The sequence below is a fragment of the Panthera onca genome, chromosome B4, assembly GCF_046562875.1.
Source record: "Panthera onca isolate mPanOnc1 chromosome B4, mPanOnc1 haplotype 2, whole genome shotgun sequence".
In the NCBI taxonomy this organism is placed as follows: domain Eukaryota; kingdom Metazoa; phylum Chordata; class Mammalia; order Carnivora; family Felidae; genus Panthera; species Panthera onca.
In genome coordinates, this window is record NC_138345.1 from 29,653,904 (window position 1) to 29,671,448 (window position 17,545).

Here is a 17,545-nt window from a genome sequence, read left to right on the forward strand (position 1 = left end):
AACTTCTATGCATGGGATTAGTGAAATATTCCATTCAATTCCCTGTAATTTCTAGATCTACAAATGAGACCTAAAAAGAAAAAGTTTGGGAGGGTAGCTTAAGAAGACCTGACAGAGGCTTAAATGTCTCCCAGAATCTCCAAAGAAAAATTAAGTATTATCCTGTATATTATTCAGAATTATCCCAACCTGCACCCATTAGGTATAGGACTATTTTCCATTTTCATAATATTAATCTACACTTTAGCAGAGCTGTCAAAGATGGGTCTCGCCACAGGTCACTAACCCTATCCTTTAACTGTTTACTGTTCTTGGACCAGGAGCCAATTATGCATGAATATCTGCCTCTCCCACAAGAATACAAAAACCAAATACAGTATAGACCAAAAATGTTTTTAAAATGATTTTGAATGTAAAGTACATATTCAGATGACATGTATGTAAAAATTACAGTGTACAAACATAAAGTACATACACATAATATAAAAATAATAGGTTTCTTTGTTTTAACACTGTCATAGTGTTTTCTTCTTTTCACTTTCTTCATAAAAACAATTATGGCTGCGTAACTGTGTTGGATTTTCTTCTGTCTTGGTAATTTCCTTTAGTAGGAAAAACATTTCTTAAAAAACAAACAAACAAACAAACCTCTAGCTTCAAAAGCTTCTATTCTAGGATGCTATTCCCACTGCTCTGGGAGAGTGCTTCAAAATTGTGCTCAGAGCACCCCAGGATTCCTGTGCCTCTTCTGCTGTTAAATGCTGTTTAAGCTTTCTCTGTTGGCTTCCCAGAGAAGAGCAGTAAGAATAACTTGCGTAGCTACATACTCTACACTGTGCTCAGACCAGAAAGTTCTGCTGTGCCACGAGCTTATAGTTTTGCTTACATATCACTTGTAACTGCATCCGAAAGACCGACAGAGGCAGAGTGTCATGGAAACAGGCCATGCCTACAGTTTGCCTTCTATGGCCTTTCCAACAGGTTTATGTGCCATAAATCCACGTAGGCTAAAATTCTAAGCAATTTGCATAATGTTATCAATTCCAAAGTTATGACAAAAAGGGCCTGGAACATTAAGACTGTGATGAATGGACCATCTGGGCAGTTTCTACACAAAGTGAACAGAACAAATATTTGTTCCATATATGGGCTGATATGTGTTTCCTCAGGATATTCCTCAGGCTACTTCATGACCACTAGACTGCTTTGAAAAACCTTTTAAAATATTACACAATTCAGAGGGTTACCACTAAGCTAAAGTTACTAGGTCACAGAAACATTCTATTATTAGTCAGCCTCGCAACCTTATGCTATGTACCTTTAAGATATTACTTTAACCACCCTGTCCTTTTCCTTCTGCAAACCTTGACAAGCCAGAGATCAGCTTCTGGAAGAGCTCCAGACCCAGAAGGCAGAACAAGGCTTTAGTGTTAGAGAACAGCTCAGAGAACAGGACAGGAGCTGAGAACAGTTTCAAGGACACTTGTCAACTCTCCTGTGACTGGTCAGCACACTCACAAGACACAGAGAGGCACTGTCATTGGCTGGTTATGCCTGTAAAAGGCCAGTCTTTCCCTCAAGGAAACAGAGAAGCCACTGGAGACAGAAGAAGACAGCAATGAAGAGTAAAGAGCAGTGAGGACAAGGCTGAGAAGAGACCGGGTTAGAAGTGGCCAGGAGGAAAGTGCGCCACAGAGAGCAGGACATGCGGAGGAAATGGCACAGAAGATTCAGCAGCCTCCCCGTCAATCCAGCTCTTGAAGGTACTAGATACTCCTGCATGGGTGGGGAGAAGAAGGACACCCCAAGAGCTTCCTACAGCATTTCAGAACCTCCTCAGGAAGTACTTTCCAAGTGTGGTCTTGTAAGTATCTACTTCAGATTTACCTGGATGCCCACCAGGGCCTAAAACCACAAGCTCGGTAGGTGAGGCTTGTGCTCCACTGATTCCCAAGCAAAGGAGTTTCCTACCAAAGGCATTCCATGCAGAACAGTTCAGTATGAGGGGCCAACAGGGAGAGATGCCTCCAGACATTATCCTGATCCTATCTTTTGTCTCCTGTTTGAAATCAAAGGCCTAGAAATAGTTGTCTACACTGTTCTCCATTCTATAATCCCCTACTCCCTCTTCAACCAGCTGTAATTGGTGTCCATTTCCTACCATGCATGTGAAACTGCTCTTGCAAAAGAGAACCCTCCAGGCCTTATCTTACTGTCTGCATTCATTCATTCATTCATTCATTCATTCAAAAATGTCTTGACTGCCTACAATACGTATTCTGCAAGATACATCAGTTTGCCACCCACAGAATTCACACAAAGCACTTAATACACATCGCCATTCTTTCTTAATGCACTCGAGTCCTCGGGCTCTCCTGGTTTCTCCCCCACTGCTCTGGAAGTTCCTCCTCTGCCAACTATGTCCGGTTTTGTGCTATATATGGAGATACAAAATTTGCTGTCTCACGAATTTTCCATTCCAAGACAAAAATACAAATGATTACAATATGATGTGATGGTTTCTGTAGTGAAAATAAGGACAAAGTGCACTGAGGACACCAAAATCTGCCTAGCCACGTTCAGTGGCTTCATGAGTTTGGCAACACTAGAACTGCAGACATACGGGAACCAGGCAAATGGAGAGAAGTGTTCCAGGCAAGAGGTTAGTACCTGCAAAGTCATGGAGTCCCGAGAAGAATTAGATAACTTCTTTCCAATCTTACTTCTAAACATACATGTTTGGGTGACTCCCCAACCCTCACCACCCAACTGGGATTGTCTCGCTCTAGCTTTACAGAAGACTAGAAAACATGTATCTATATGTTATTTGTAAGCTAAATCTAGTCTGTGGGAAGGAATATTTTTATCCCTGTAATTTTCTAAAGTACAAACTATGTTAAAATCTTAAAAAATCATAAAGGCCAAAAAGAATCTTAACATACTTATGCATTTCTGAAACTGAAGTTATGAGATGGGAAAAAGAGAAACCGAGGATAGCAAGGCAGGAGGAGTTAGGTTGCAGCCAGCCAGCCATGCCCAGTTGAGATACTACCTGATACACAGCAGGGAGACACCACAGGATGGAGCAGCACATGCCACACACATACACTCACACACACACACACACACACACACACACACACACAACACACTCATGGCAGAAAATCAGCGAGGGAGGGGAGGAGAGTCAAGACAAGAGCTACAAACGGGCACCGCTCTCACTGCTGAGGTTGGGCCTAAATGAACTCACACGGTAGTGATGAACAAGAAGACAAACGTGCGATTAGGATAGCTCAGTGGGGCCTGACAGTTGCTTAGAAAACGAAGTGTGAGAAAGAAAAGAATCACCATTTTTGAACAAAGAAGGCAGAAGGAGAATGAAGTTAGAGGAGCAAAAATGTCTTAGCTACAGATCTGCAAAAGGTGAGAAGCCTGAGGGGAAGCAAGGGAGGACGACACCTACGGGGAAGTAAAGACACAGATCTTCATCTCAGGAGGTAGGTCAGGGTCAGAGATGATTACCCAACAGTGGATGGCATAGAGGCATAACCGAAACTAGGAAACAGAGGAGACTGTGAAGACACAGCAGAGGGTAACTGATGGTGTGGAGAGGGTGAGCCTCCAAGGCACAGAGAGGGCGAGCATCCAGAGTGCGGGTGAGTGTAGGAGCCCAAGGAGAGGGGCTTCTCTCAGTCAGTGCAGAGCAGGGCAGCCTAGGTCCCTTCTGCAGGAGGGGCAGGGCAGGAGTAGGTGGGGCTGAAGGCTGGAGGACACTAGGAATGCGTATAGCAGCATCACAGAGCTGAGGGCCCTGACTTACAAAGGCCCATCTGCAACACTCGAAACTACCTGCTCACACCCATCTTTCCTGATGGGCTCCGGGCTCCAAGAAGACAGAAGCTTGGTGTGTCTTATTCAGCTTTAGTACCTAGAAGCACCTGGCACAAAGTCAATGCTCAAAAAGTTTTGCAGAACTATATTAAATTGTATGACATTTTTCTCTGACATTACTCAGAAGCCCAGAAGAGTTCTCAGAATTAATGTGCAGATCCTCTCTAAATAGAAAATAGTTACTGTAGACACCCTAGTGATACCAATTTTCAATTCATTTAAGTATATACAGCCAACTTAAAGCTAGATATAAAATGCTTCATAGTCCTGGCTCTCACACTTTATGAACCAAAATTTACATATGCAAATACAAACTAGGCACTAAAATAATAATTACTCTGTTACAAGGTAGTCAACCAGATAATCCAGATGTTGGTTGCATACTGTTACAATTATTAGCACAAAAGCACAACATTGTTTTACAAATTCTTACAGCTCAAAGCACTGAGACTACTTCCCTTGGGTTCTCAGACTTCACTCGAAATCACTGCATTAATCCATTGGTTTACAGAACAAGTGCAGGCACTGAGGAGGCCTTGGCTGTGCTGACAAAGAGTTAACAACAAAGAGCACAACAGGTAGGTGAGAGAAAAGGGGCTCATGTAAACAGGGGAGGGAAGAGAGCTAGAAAATAAGGACAGGTTTATCATTTCAGAGACAGGCAGTCTTAGGTAAAAAGGTCTAAGTGATGCTACAGCTTTGGGCAATTGTTTTAGCCAGAGTTCCTTCTGAAAGTAGAGGTCGAGACAAAAACAGGAGTGCAGGCGATTATTATTACCGAGGTGACCCCAGGGAAAGACACAGATAGTAAAAAGAGTGAACCGAGACAGCCAATTCAGGAGACTTATTTACCACGGGGGTGCCTGGGGGCTTGATCTGGCTGAGAAGTTTTGAGAAGCATATAGAAACTGTGTCCAGAAGAGGGTCAATGTGGAGAAGTACATTAATTAATTCTAGTCCCCACAGGTAAAAGTTTGCCCCAAGGAGTATTAATTCCCCCACACTTCCAAGAACTACAGTGCATCTGCCCAGAAGGCTGCACCAGCTTCTCACCCCACAGACAGACAAGGGAGGTCCCAAGAGGAACCTGAGGCATGCTGCAGTCAGCCAAAAGTGAGTCATAAAACGAACTGTTCCCAGCAGCACTGGCTGCAATCAGAGAAGAGGCCAGGAAGAGGTGGGGACAGAAGGGGTCTCTAATTCAGTGCTCAAAGGCCACTGGAGTTGAAAGAGTCAAGAAAACAGCTAGAAAAGAGTGTGAGTTTTATCTGCATGAACTCTTGAAGACCCTGATGATGGCAAGAACTGTGGAGGGTTTTAAGTCAGACACACATACATGTACTAAATCAAATATAAACAATCTGTTTTAAAAATTTAGTATTGAAGGGGTGCCTATGTGGCTCAGTGAGTTAAGCATCAGAGTCTTGAGCTTGGCTCAGGTCATGATCTTGAGGTTTGTGCAATCGAGCCCCGAATAGGGCTCTGCACTGACAGCACACAGCCTGCTTGGAATTCCCTTTCTCCCCCTCTCCCTCCCTCCCCAACTGGCACACACGTGCACTCTCTCTCAAAATAAATAAATAAATTAAAAAAAAAAACACTGTAATTTAGTATTTAAGATACATGTAGCTCTTATCCGTCTACTAGCTGTGTGAAGCTAACCTGTCTTATAAATAGCTATCTCCTGGAAGTCAGTGCTTGGCGTTCTTTGTATGAAGCGCAGTATCTTCATATTTAATAAAGAAACTAAAGATAAAGGTAACTGAAAATATTGAGGTACCCAAAAACCAAAAAAAAACCCCAAACTAGTTAAGCTTAAGGAGGGCAAGGAGTGTGTTATGCCCAGCACTTCAGTAACAGGCTAGCACAGAGTTAAGAGCATGGATAGAATGCCTAGCTCCAAATCTCTGAACTATGTTTGAAGATTTTGCTTTTTTTCATTCGTAATTATAACCAGAAAATTTTTGACTGATTCACGTTAGGGGGGAAACAAGATATGGAAGAAAGGATAAGGGTTAGAAATAACACGACTGCCAAGAACAGATAAATGTTCATTATTATATCCAGAGACTTACCAAAACCTTTCTATGCTGTTTAACAATAAGGTTTAATCAGATGCTATTATATTAGATACCAATTATCATATTAATTAAATATAACTAGATGACTTATTTTAGGTTCCATATCTAAGGATTATTCTACTAAATACACGTTCTAACACTTGGATTCCTAACAATTTATATGTAAAATAATAAAAGCAGCAAATTCTCAATGTTTTATATTACATTAGGCAAAATACAGGTTATTTATGAACATCAGTATCACAGATTACCTTGCACAAGATCAGGGTAGGAGAGAACATACCTAATACAAATAGAAGACTTGAGGCTTCTGTCAAGGAGAAGCAACCTAGGAGAGGATGAAAGAAGGAAACTTCCCTGAAAAGACATCTTACCAGTAGAAACATGAATCTGAATGCTCTACACCAGTGGGATTTCATTCATGGACTGTTTGTAGTCCTGTTTGTAGTTCCACAAAAGGAAGATCTATTTGTCCATTTACAGGGCCAGAGTAGGTATACAGCAGGCACAGACAAGAATAACACAATACACTGAGTTTTGATGATTTAGGGTAATTTGTAGCAAAGTTATCTCACTTTTAATTCAATACCTTCAAATGATTATAATAATAATAATGATAAAAAATAGTAACAGCTATCTCTCCCAAGTGACTTCGTGGTTGGCAATGATACTACCTTTGCTTTACAGATGAGGAAACCAAACCACAGAGAGGTTAAATAACTTCTCCAGAGTCACACAGGTATAATGGAGATCAGACTGTCTGAATCACAAGCTGTGAGACTGGATTTGTGCTTCATGAAACTAAGTTTTTGAAGGCCTACTCAAGTCATTATTGAAAAAAAAAAAAAAAAAAAAAAAAGACTATCTGTCCAGTGTGAGAACTGACTCAAAGCATAGAAATGGAAAGGATTGGGGCGCCTGGGTGGCGCAGTCGGTTAAGCGTCCGACTTCAGCCAGGTCACGATCTCGCGGTCCGTGAGTTCGAGCCCCGCGTCAGGCTCTGTGCTGACTGCTCAGAGCCTGGAGCCCATTTCAGATTCTGTGTCTCCCTCTCTCTGACCCTCCCCCATTCATGCTCTGTCTCTCTCTGTCCCAAAAAAATAAATAAAAAAAACGTTGAAAAAAAAAATTAAAAAAAAAAAAAAAAAAAAAAAAAAAAAAAAAAGAAATGGAAAGGATTTATAATGTTCTGTGAGTTTATTTCTCAGTGCTTCAAACTGAATGGAGGCTAACAAGTTATTTTAATTGTCAAATTTCATGAGTGTACCCACAGGTTTTGCATCTTATTTCCATGGAGACATTTTACCCTAGTATTATTTTTTTTACCATATTCAAGTTTATCTAAGGGGTCATAATTCATTCCTTAAACAATAGATCATCTTAAACATCTCCCCCAAACAATAACATTTTCGTGGTTAATAGCCTGCACTGTATACATTGTCAAAACTGCACATAATTATTTTAATCTCCACTCTAAACTCACTTTTATTCACCAAATTAAGTGTGATGTTATGTTCTATTCAAACTTCTAAATATATACTTATTTTAATGTTTTTAACATTGTCACAAATAACTCATTTGGCATTTATATTTACATATAACATCTTCAGTAACTTTTTATGTACTAAATTTATAGAAATTAAACAATTACATTTTACAGAAAAATTACTTTTAAAAATATGGTGAGTTACAGTTATTTCAAGTTTTAAAATAAGGTGGCCAAAGCCAACTAGTACAAAAAGAAGTCATCCACAAAAGATTTCTTCCTATAAAATATTTGCAAAGGGTACATTTTTATTCAATACAACCAATTCAAGTCAGCAAGTATTTATTACATATCTACTATACTAGATAAAGCTAGACACAGCTGGGATATGAACCTAGGTCTGATTCAAAAGCTCAAGCTTTCAATATAAGTAGGTTTCTAATAAGAAAAGTTAAGGGTGGGGTGCTTGGGTGGCTCAGTTGGTTAATATCACAGTTGGTGAGTTTGAGCCTCACTTCAAGCTCCACACTGAATGCACAGTCTGCTGGGATTCTCTCCCTCTCGCTCTCTCTGCCCCTCCCCTACATATGCACTCTCTCTCTCAAAATAAATAAATAAAACTTAAAAAAAAAGTTAAGGGTTTTCACTTTTCAAATGCTCTTTCAGACAGTAGAATTTACCTCCTTTTTTATGTCCTAACTTTTTGTTTATGTATTGAAAGAGAGAAAGCACACATGCGAGCCAGGGAGAGGCAGAGGGTGAGTCCCAAGCAGGCTCTGCTGTCAGCACAGAACCCAACATGGGCCTTGACACAGGGATCGGTCCCACAAACCATGAGATCGGTGAGATTATGACCTGAGCCAAAATCAAGAGTAGGACGCTCAACCAACTAAGTCACCTAGGCGCCCCTATGTCATAACATTTTAAAATCTTTTCCCCTTAATGGTAGAAAAGATGAGGATACCTACATTAAGGTATATCATAAATCTCTCCTAAAAATATAAGAAAGTTGTATTCATCAAGTCTCTCCCACTATCATTATTTTCTGTATCTGCTTTTTAAAAGGGAAAAAATAAATATTTTTCTAACATCTAAATCTAGATTTTTCTAAAATCTAAAATATTCTAAAAGAATAGTATTAAATATCAATGTAGGCCATAAAAACAACACAGAGCCAAACTGCAAGCCTCAGAGAATTCACATACAGCTCTTCCCACTTCTCCCCACAGAGATCAGTAGGATGGGGAAGTCCACATGCAAGGTGGTCAGAAATGCTACTGATATCTATTCCATCAAATTTCAGGGTGAGAGGGAGGACGCATTCCTCTGAGGCAAGAGCATCTTTCCCCTACAAGAAGAACACTGAAAGTCAACATTTTACTTCCCTTTGTCTGGCAGGAAGATGTATGTGCTGGTGGTGACTGTGAAAGTGTTTATGACCCAAACAATAAGCCAAAATTAATGATCAACAAAAACTTAGCAGAAAGGATAAAAAAGGAAAAAAAGAAAGAGAGAGAAAATAGGAAAGAGAAAAGGCTAAAAACTCCAATGTGAAGATGCAACTAATACCTCACTAGAAGTCTTTTTCTGCCTAATGCGGAGAAATAGAACAGTAGTCTCAACTAGAAACCTTTCTATAATTCACTACTCCCGCCCAGAAGAAAAGAGTGCTTTTTATGAGCACTGACCCCTTCTTACCCAAAGGTGGCATCAACCTGAAGATAATGAGCTCCAACAACAAAGGTCAGGCTGCTCCAAAGCTACAGGCTCACAAAATGATTTGAAACCTGAGAACGGCTCATGACAGGACTAGATGCTTTAAGAAAATGACAATAACTGAATAGACTGAAGCAAAATTCATCACTAGTAAGTACTCTACCCACCTTCTCCAAGGCAACATGAATATGGAAGATGGATCACCATCACCTACCACCCAGTCCACAAGTGCACAGGAAAGATAAAGAATGGATATACTGCATGTTGGCACATAAAGAGCCTCAAAGATAAATCAGCTGGGGGGTGGGGTGGGGGGTGGGCAGGTAAGGGCATGGAACTTATTCAGGAAAAACTTCTACAGAAGAAAAAGTCAAAGGAAGTGAAGAATCTTCCAGGAGAAAATCTAGATGAACTCATTATGCTCTTGAAGAGACTTAGAAAATCTCAAATAGGTCTTCTAGCAATCAGTCAAAAACAGTTAAGACAACAAAACTAGAGGAAAAGCATAGAGAACTCAGGGAGGAAATTTAAGTTGAAATCCCTATAGAACTCTTAAATATGAGCAACAGAATCAACATGGCAGGCAAAGCATGGACGAGAAAAACCACACCGAATTCAAAATAATTCAAGCCAATCAGACACATTATGATAGAACCAGTAGTGATCTAGTAAACAGGTAACTGGTAGACTACCACCACCCTTCCAAAAGGAGAGCCTATGTGAGAATGAAAAAAAAAAAAAAGAATTCAGAGCTTTCGGGTTGGTAAACTGTGGAGATTTAGGGAGAGGGCATGGAAGAAGCTCCCTGCCCCTTCCCTATTCCTTGTCCTACACATCTCTTCCACCTGGCTGTTTGAGTTATATCCTTTTATAATAAACTGTTAACCTGGTAAGGACAAAACAAGCAAACAGAAAACAATCAAGCATTAAACTAAAAAAAACTGGTGAGGGGGCATGTAATAAACTCAAAGACTGAAGAAGGACAAACTTAAACACAAGCAGGAAACTAAACACCTTAACAAAACTGTTAAGCCGTATTATTAAAGGCTGATCCAAAATGAGCATGGAAAGTTGCCTGAAATGAATTGTTCCAAGATCCTCTTTGCACTCAAAAGAGAAAACATTACCTAGCAATTGATATTTTTCAAACCAGCCTAGTAAGCTGTTCCTTCTCTACACTCCCTGTGGCTATGGATTTGGCCCTTCCCTGGGAGGAGAAAGGAGTAAGTTAGTAAGAGTTTTGTTTGAGAATTTAACTATGGGGCAAGTTTACAAAGATAATTGTGAACGCAGCTAGCAAAAAGTGAAATGTTAACCATCCTGTTATAATAGCATCAATAAACACTGAAAGTAACAGTTGTTCCACATTATTTTCATTAAAGGGAATTGTAAATTATGTTCCCAAATTGTGTAATTTTACCTACTTTTAGGTAGATCACTCTAAAATTCTTTCTTGATCAAAACTCTAATAAATTTTGACCATATCTTTTGCCACAGCTCATCTCTGCCCTGTAGTGGAGTGGAACAAGAACAGCACTACATATATTTTAAATATATAACACATGTTTTAAAACAAACTATACAAAGGGAGAAATCAATTTCCCATTGTACTCAGCACTAGGTGGGAATAATATCTAAATACAATGATCAATGTAAAAGCTCTTAGCAACACACATCATTACGATTATCTGTAGACTACATTTTACTTAATTTCTGAATTTTCTTCTTGCTCTCCAACACGTTCACTAGTCATAGGCATCTAAACATAAGAACCTGAGTGACTACTTAATAAACGGTTTTCAATCTTTTTAAATCCATACTTCTTTAGCAAGTACAAATCCATTCCTATTGTGTTTTTTGTTGTTGTTTTTCCTAATATAATGTTGAATGCACTTTTTCAAACTACAACCTTCTTCTCCAACAATCAAATATGACCTACCATGACCCCTTTTAGGAAGCACTGAAATCATAATATGAAATAAATCATACAGTGGTGCCTGGGTGGCTCAGCCGGTTACCTGACCGACTCCAGATTTCAGCTCAGGTCACAATCTCATGGTCATGAGATCAAGCCATGCACTGGGCTCCACGCTGGGCATGGAGCCTGCTTAAGATTCCCTCCCTCCCTCCCTCCCTCTCTCTCTCTGCCCCTCTCCCGCTTATGCTCACTCTCTTTCTCTCTCTAAAAAAAAGAAAAATCGTACATTAACTGTAAGATATTGGAGAGCTAATTATTATTCTGAATTTCACAAAGAGTACAAAAGCTTAAGTTACTCACATTCAATAAACATTTATACACTCAAATGTGACTTCTCTACTTCAATTGGTACATTCCCAGTAAGTTTTTCATGTAAATACTTTCCTCATCCACTGAAACTATATTCCCTACAACAAAATAAAATGCTAATTTTTTTTTTTTTTTTTTGGCCTTCACTGGTTCTTCATCTCTTCACACCACAATAAGCAGAACTACTCCTTTTCTGATTCTTTATTTAAGTTTCTAGCACAGCAAATAACAAACCTTCAGTGATGCTCAATATCATATTGTTTTAATTCAAACGTCTATTATAACTATACTCACATCTGTGAACCACACCAGACAAAAGTTGGAGGACAAAATCCAGGCCTTCAACAGATACACACACACACACACACACACACACACACACACATACTTTGCTAAATTAAACTGAATTCTGCCTTATACCTGCAGTGTCCTTGGAATATGTCACCCATCTGTCACCCATTTCTGTGCTCATACCACTCCAAGCTCCTTTATAAAGCCTTCCAGGGGCGCCTGGGTGGCTCAGTCGGTTAAGCGTCCGACTTCGGCTCAGGTCACGATCTCCCGGTATGTGAGTTTGAGCCCCGCGTCGGGCTCTGTGCTGACTGCTCAGAGCCTGGAGCCTGTTTCAGATTCTGTGTCTCCCTCTCTCTCTGACCCTCCCCCATTCATGCTCTGTCTCTCTCTGTCTCAAAAATAAATAAATGTTAAAAAAAAAAATTAAAAAAAAAAAAAAAAAAAAAAAAAAAGCCTTCCAAAACCACTTAAGCCAATGCTGATCTTTTCCCAAAATCTATTAAAGAAAATTATCTGGTACAGTACAATGAGTAAAGTATTCTTTGGTATTTGTTATGTTTCCCTAGAATAAACACAACTTGTCCTAACTAGACAATACACTCAACAGTAAAGTCCAACATCAACTGCTTGTTCCACCTCCACTCAGCATAGCATTTTCCAGGTAACTGGCTCTCCATACACAGATAGATTAAAATGTAACATACTACAGAGTTACATCCCACAAAGAACTAACAGTAATAGATTTCGCTGGTCAACACTGGCAGGTTTTCTTAAAGCAATAATTTGGCACAGTACCTGTCCTCTCTGGTTATGATACAAAAAAAATGGCTGCTCACAGGAGGAGAGCTGCCCTCCACACTGCATGGGTGACTCACAGAATGACAGAATGATGGAAACATACTGACCACTTTTGTAAGGTGCAGCTGTAGAAACCAAAGCCCTGGAAGGTGAAGGTGAAGTATTCCAACAAAGGTCACAGAGGGATTCAGTGGCAGAGCTTGTACCGAAACCCAAGTTTCCCACCTCTCAATTACAAAGCCTTTATTACATCAAACTGCTCTTCCAATATGAGTCTAAAATGACTACTAAGTCATTTTGTCTTTACCTCAAAAATGTCAACCACAGGAAAAACTTGTGAATTCTCAAGTCACTCACTAAACTGTCACACAAAAAGAATTAGGAATTAAGAGAAGAAACAGGACAGGAAATGCTTTCCTGGATTCCTTTTCCTCCACCCAGCCCTGGACAGTTTGTAAGTGTTCCCAGGCTTTCTGTCCAGCCCCTTTTCACTCTACACACTCTCCTTTGGTAGTCTTATCTGCAGGCCATCGCTTCAACTAGCCCTTGTAGACTAAGAATTCCAGAATCTGAAGCCCCCAGCCAGACTTCTTATTTTGAGCTCCCAATCTGTGTGTTCAACTACGCTCTTAGACATCTCTACCAACGTCCCATAGTCACTTATAAAAACACTCGGCATTATAATTCATCATTTCCTCTCCCTCCAGTCAACCTGTACCACCCCCTTGTGATCATACTGCCTATCTTGGCAAATGACACCACCTACCCAAAAACCCGTGTCACTTTGGGTTTCTTTCACCTCTCTTACCTTGAAAACCAAATCTCAATTCCCCCTCCTGAATACAGTAGCGCTTGTACCCCATCCAAATCATTCCCTATGCCAATGATCTCCAAAGCTTTTCCATCACTCACTTTTATTACTGAAAAGATTTTTGAACAAACATATGCCTAAAATATGTACATATTTATTTATATATTAAAATTCATGTACTTCTACAGCAGTACAGTTAAGATTGTAAGTCATGATAAAAATTTTAAACTTTAAATAAAATATATATATATATATAATATTAAATCTAATATGTTCTTCCCACGCTCCAGTAAGTTATTTTACACATCCCCGGAGTCTAGGAAACTGCACTTTGGAGACTACATGAGACTAGTCCAATAAATAAGATATATATATGTATATATTCGTATATATATAAGATATATATATATGTATATATATATATACAGATACACACACACATATGTATATATATACATATATATGTATGCATGTGTGTACGTGTTTATATAGGTATGCAGTAGGCATTTGAAGCCCTTTCTTTTTACTCACACATACATATTTCAAGATGATATACAAATGCTTTAGCATACTGCTAAATATGGTTAACCTTACTAAAGGCCACAAACCAAAAAGTTTAAAGGTAGCTGACTTCTAAACACCCACTCAATATTATTTTATAAAGAAAACAATTCTGTAAGTCTTATAATTATCCATCTTTAAAAAGACAAGAAATTGACAAAGTATAATTTGGCTCCTTTTGCACATGGCTCCTGGAGGAGAGATACCATATTTTTTTCACCTACCCACTGAAATACGCTAAGGCTGCTCATGTTCCGGGCTTTATGCACTGTACCTCCCTTAACCCAAGTACATACTGAAATATTTTTTCAGCTTTCTACATCTATAGATACTGCTACCATTCCCCATCCTGAAGAATAATGCACTCTTCCTTACTCTTATCCCTGTCAATCCATCCACCCCACTACAACAAAAAAGGACAAAATCCCGCAATATATAACCAAAGTTAGAATAGACCTGCTAATACAACAAGAGATATTTACATATTTGCACAATAGAATCTTGTAGGATTCTACCCACAACCTGACACATCCTAAGTTTCCACACAGAGTGGGGAAACCTAAAATTTAACAAGGGCCTGTATAAATCCTCAGATAAATTCAACTTGTTACACATTCAGAAACTGAAAATCTCGAATTCAAAAGTTCTGCAACTTTCACCAAGTAGATGTTTCATCTTATCATTCTAGCAGTATAGTTAAGAGCAAACCAGTGCACTAACAGAATATTAACGAGAAAATATTTTCTGGAGGTAGAAAATCACACTACCCTACCCCCCCCCCCCCCACCAATGTTGTAAGCCACAATTTATCTGGCAAGAAGTCAAACAATAAAGCTATTATGTGGCAAGTATCCCATTAAAATTATCACATTAAACTGATTAATTCTATTACAAAGTGACAAGATGTCCCCAGAGAAGCTCCTGGTATTAGGAATTTATGGGTAACAATACAGAGAACTATATATCCATTTAGTGATGGAAATTTGAGCCAGATTTTAATTATACTGACCAGAAAATTAAGAAAAAAGGCACCTGATTGTTAAAATTACTATATCTAGCAATTTTCAGTATTGTTGATTCTATACTTTTTCATGTACAGAATGTTGAGGGTCTTACAAAATGATAATAATATAGAATTTAGCATTCTTTTTTAAAAAAAGTCAACATTACAAAAACTTAAAACTTTAGATCTGTGAAGTCAACACAGATGCCTTAATTTGGAGTTGATTTGCTTTCCATTTGCAGAAGTATTAACCACATCCCCTGTCTTCTTAACCAGCATTCTAATAACATCTTCCATTTTACAGCAAATTTTAGAGGATAAGTAAATGGCTTTTTCCTCAAAGACCTGTCCCCAAAATACTGACTTGTTTCCTCTGTTTTCTATGTACCACTTCATTATCTTAAGTCACTCATTTAATACTGATCAATGAACTCAAAGTATTTAAAAATATGAACACTGCAGTGGAACGCTTAGGTCGGTCCTACCCCCTCTGAGCCTAGCTCTCCACAAATGCAGAAGAGGTAAACTTCAACTAAAATTTCTTAATCATTTCTAAAAGCTGTCTATTAATATAACCTAAAGGCTGTGTGTAGTTTAAGAAAAACACCTAATCAAAATTCATTTTGCATTGTTATTTTTGTACCATCAAAACAACAAAAAATAACAACCCAGTAATTCTACCCACATGAGTATCTATGTGGAATGTGACCCAAAGAAACCTTGCTAATTATGTTATTAATTACATCCCCAGATTAAAAAAAAAATCTTTTTAATACACCAAGAAGAGATGAAAAGGAATTGTATTTATTATCTACCCTAAATTGTTTTCCATATTACATTTGATTTTCACAACTATATTGTAGTTATGGAAAGTTACCTGTGGCTCAAACATGAGCTCTGGAGCTAGACCCCTTGGGTTCTCTACTTGCTAGCTGGATGATCACAGGCAAATTACTTATGCTCCCTGTGCCTCAGTTTCTTCATTTGTAAAATGGGGATGAAAATGGCACCTACCTCACTGCATCGGTTCCAGGATAAAATGAGAAAATAGACTTAAAGTGTTTACAGGTAAGCATGGCTGACACTGTCGTTATTATAATAATAGTTACTTTTATTATAGTGTAGGTATTCTTGTATCCCATTTTACAGATGATAAAAGCTTAAAGAGGGTAATTTACTGGTGCTAGGTTTTGACTCAAAAGCACAAATTTGGTGAAATAAAAACTACTTGGACACAAAATATTGATAGTCTTAAAACTACAACTCGTTAGGAAGCAAAGGAACTGACACGTAGTAAGACAGGCACCAGGGGCAGGTCGGGCACTCAAACTTGCGGAGCGGCAGGGAGCCCGGGCCCAGGACTCTCACTGCAGAGGGAGCCGACACTCAAGTTCGGCCTTCATAAACACGAAGTGGAAAAAAATATATGCCAACACTGCGCCTTCTCTTCCTAGCGGCTCCACGATGCCAACTTTTGTTTGGGCCCACCCGGCAATTCATCCCGGGCCACAGGCCCTGAAGGCCACGGCCCAACTTCTGAAGTTGGAAGCGAATTACTAAACCGAACGCTGAAATCCAGACAAAGGGAAACCGTCAAGGACTGTTCAAAGTCCTAAAGCTTCGAGTCGCTGGGAGGCCTGCCCCCATTCGCCGTCTCACCTGCACGCGCCCAAGGCGGCGGACGGAAACCCGGGCACCGCGTGGGGTCAGTTCGTTCAACGGGGTCCGGGCCACGAATCAGACAAGGGTTGCTACGAATGGCATGTGTCCGAGGGGCCGGTCGCGGGCCCCGGTCCTCCGCGGACTCCAGCCCCGACGTGACAGCGCCCAGGCCGACGACCCTCCCACTCGCTGCGCCGCTGGGTCGACTCAGCGCCCTGGGGGCGCCCGGGCCGGGGGAAGGGAGGAAGGGCCCCGGGAGAAGCCGGGAGCGCGGCCGCCGGCCCAGACTTCCTCTCCGGCCCCGGGCAGGATTCCGCTCGCACCCCCGCCCCGGCCTCCGCGGCCCACTCGGCCCCAACGCCCCACACGCAGGGCCCGGCGCGCGGCGGACCGCCCGAGGTCCGGCCGCGCTCGGGAGCCCGGAGGCCGCCGCCCGCCCCGCCCCCCAAGGCGCCTACCTTCTCCGGGCGGCGTCCAGGCCCCGGCGCGGTCGGCTCGGGCCTGCTGCTCCGCGGCTCCCGCTGGGTCTCTCCCGAGGGCTGGCGCGGCCTCCCGGGTCTCGGGCGCGGCGGGCGGCGGCGGCTGCGGCTCCTCCTCCTCCTCCTGGGGGCGGGAGGAGGAGACTCGGCGGCCCAGAGCCGCCCCCTGGCAGGAAACGACCCCCGCGGCACCTCCTTCTCTGCGCGGCTGATCCTGCTCCTCCAAGCCGCTGCGTCCGTCCTCTCCCTCCGGAAACGCATTCCTACCCCGGCGCGTCAGCCGCGCCCGAGGCGAGGAGGCGGCGGCGGAGGCGGTGGAGGAGGCAGGAAGACCGCGGCCCAGGACAAAGGAGCTGGCAGAGCGGGGCGGGAGTGGGCCTGGGGGAGCCGCGGGGGGCGGGGCGGAGGACTCGGCCGGGCCTTCGCTGTGCCTCAGTTTCCTTTTATGCCTGGGGACGGAGGCGTTGGTGTTGCAC

The 17,545-nt window shown here is 41.2% G+C and overlaps 1 protein-coding gene across 3 annotated transcripts in view; it reads right to left on the minus strand.

Annotated features, from left to right (window-relative positions):
* ITGB1 (integrin subunit beta 1) overlaps window positions 1–17,319 on the minus strand; it is a 47,389-nt gene extending 30,070 nt beyond the window's left edge. The window contains exon 1 of one of the 3 annotated variants that reach the window (XM_060659008.3): window positions 17,049–17,319. The gene's annotated coding sequence lies outside the window, so the exon portion shown is untranslated. Of the gene's footprint in view, window positions 1–16,587; window positions 16,610–17,048 lie in introns of those variants that run through there. The other 2 variants (XM_060659009.3, XM_060659010.3) reach the window with 2 other exon arrangements.
* Between the last annotated feature and the right edge of the window lie 226 nt (window positions 17,320–17,545).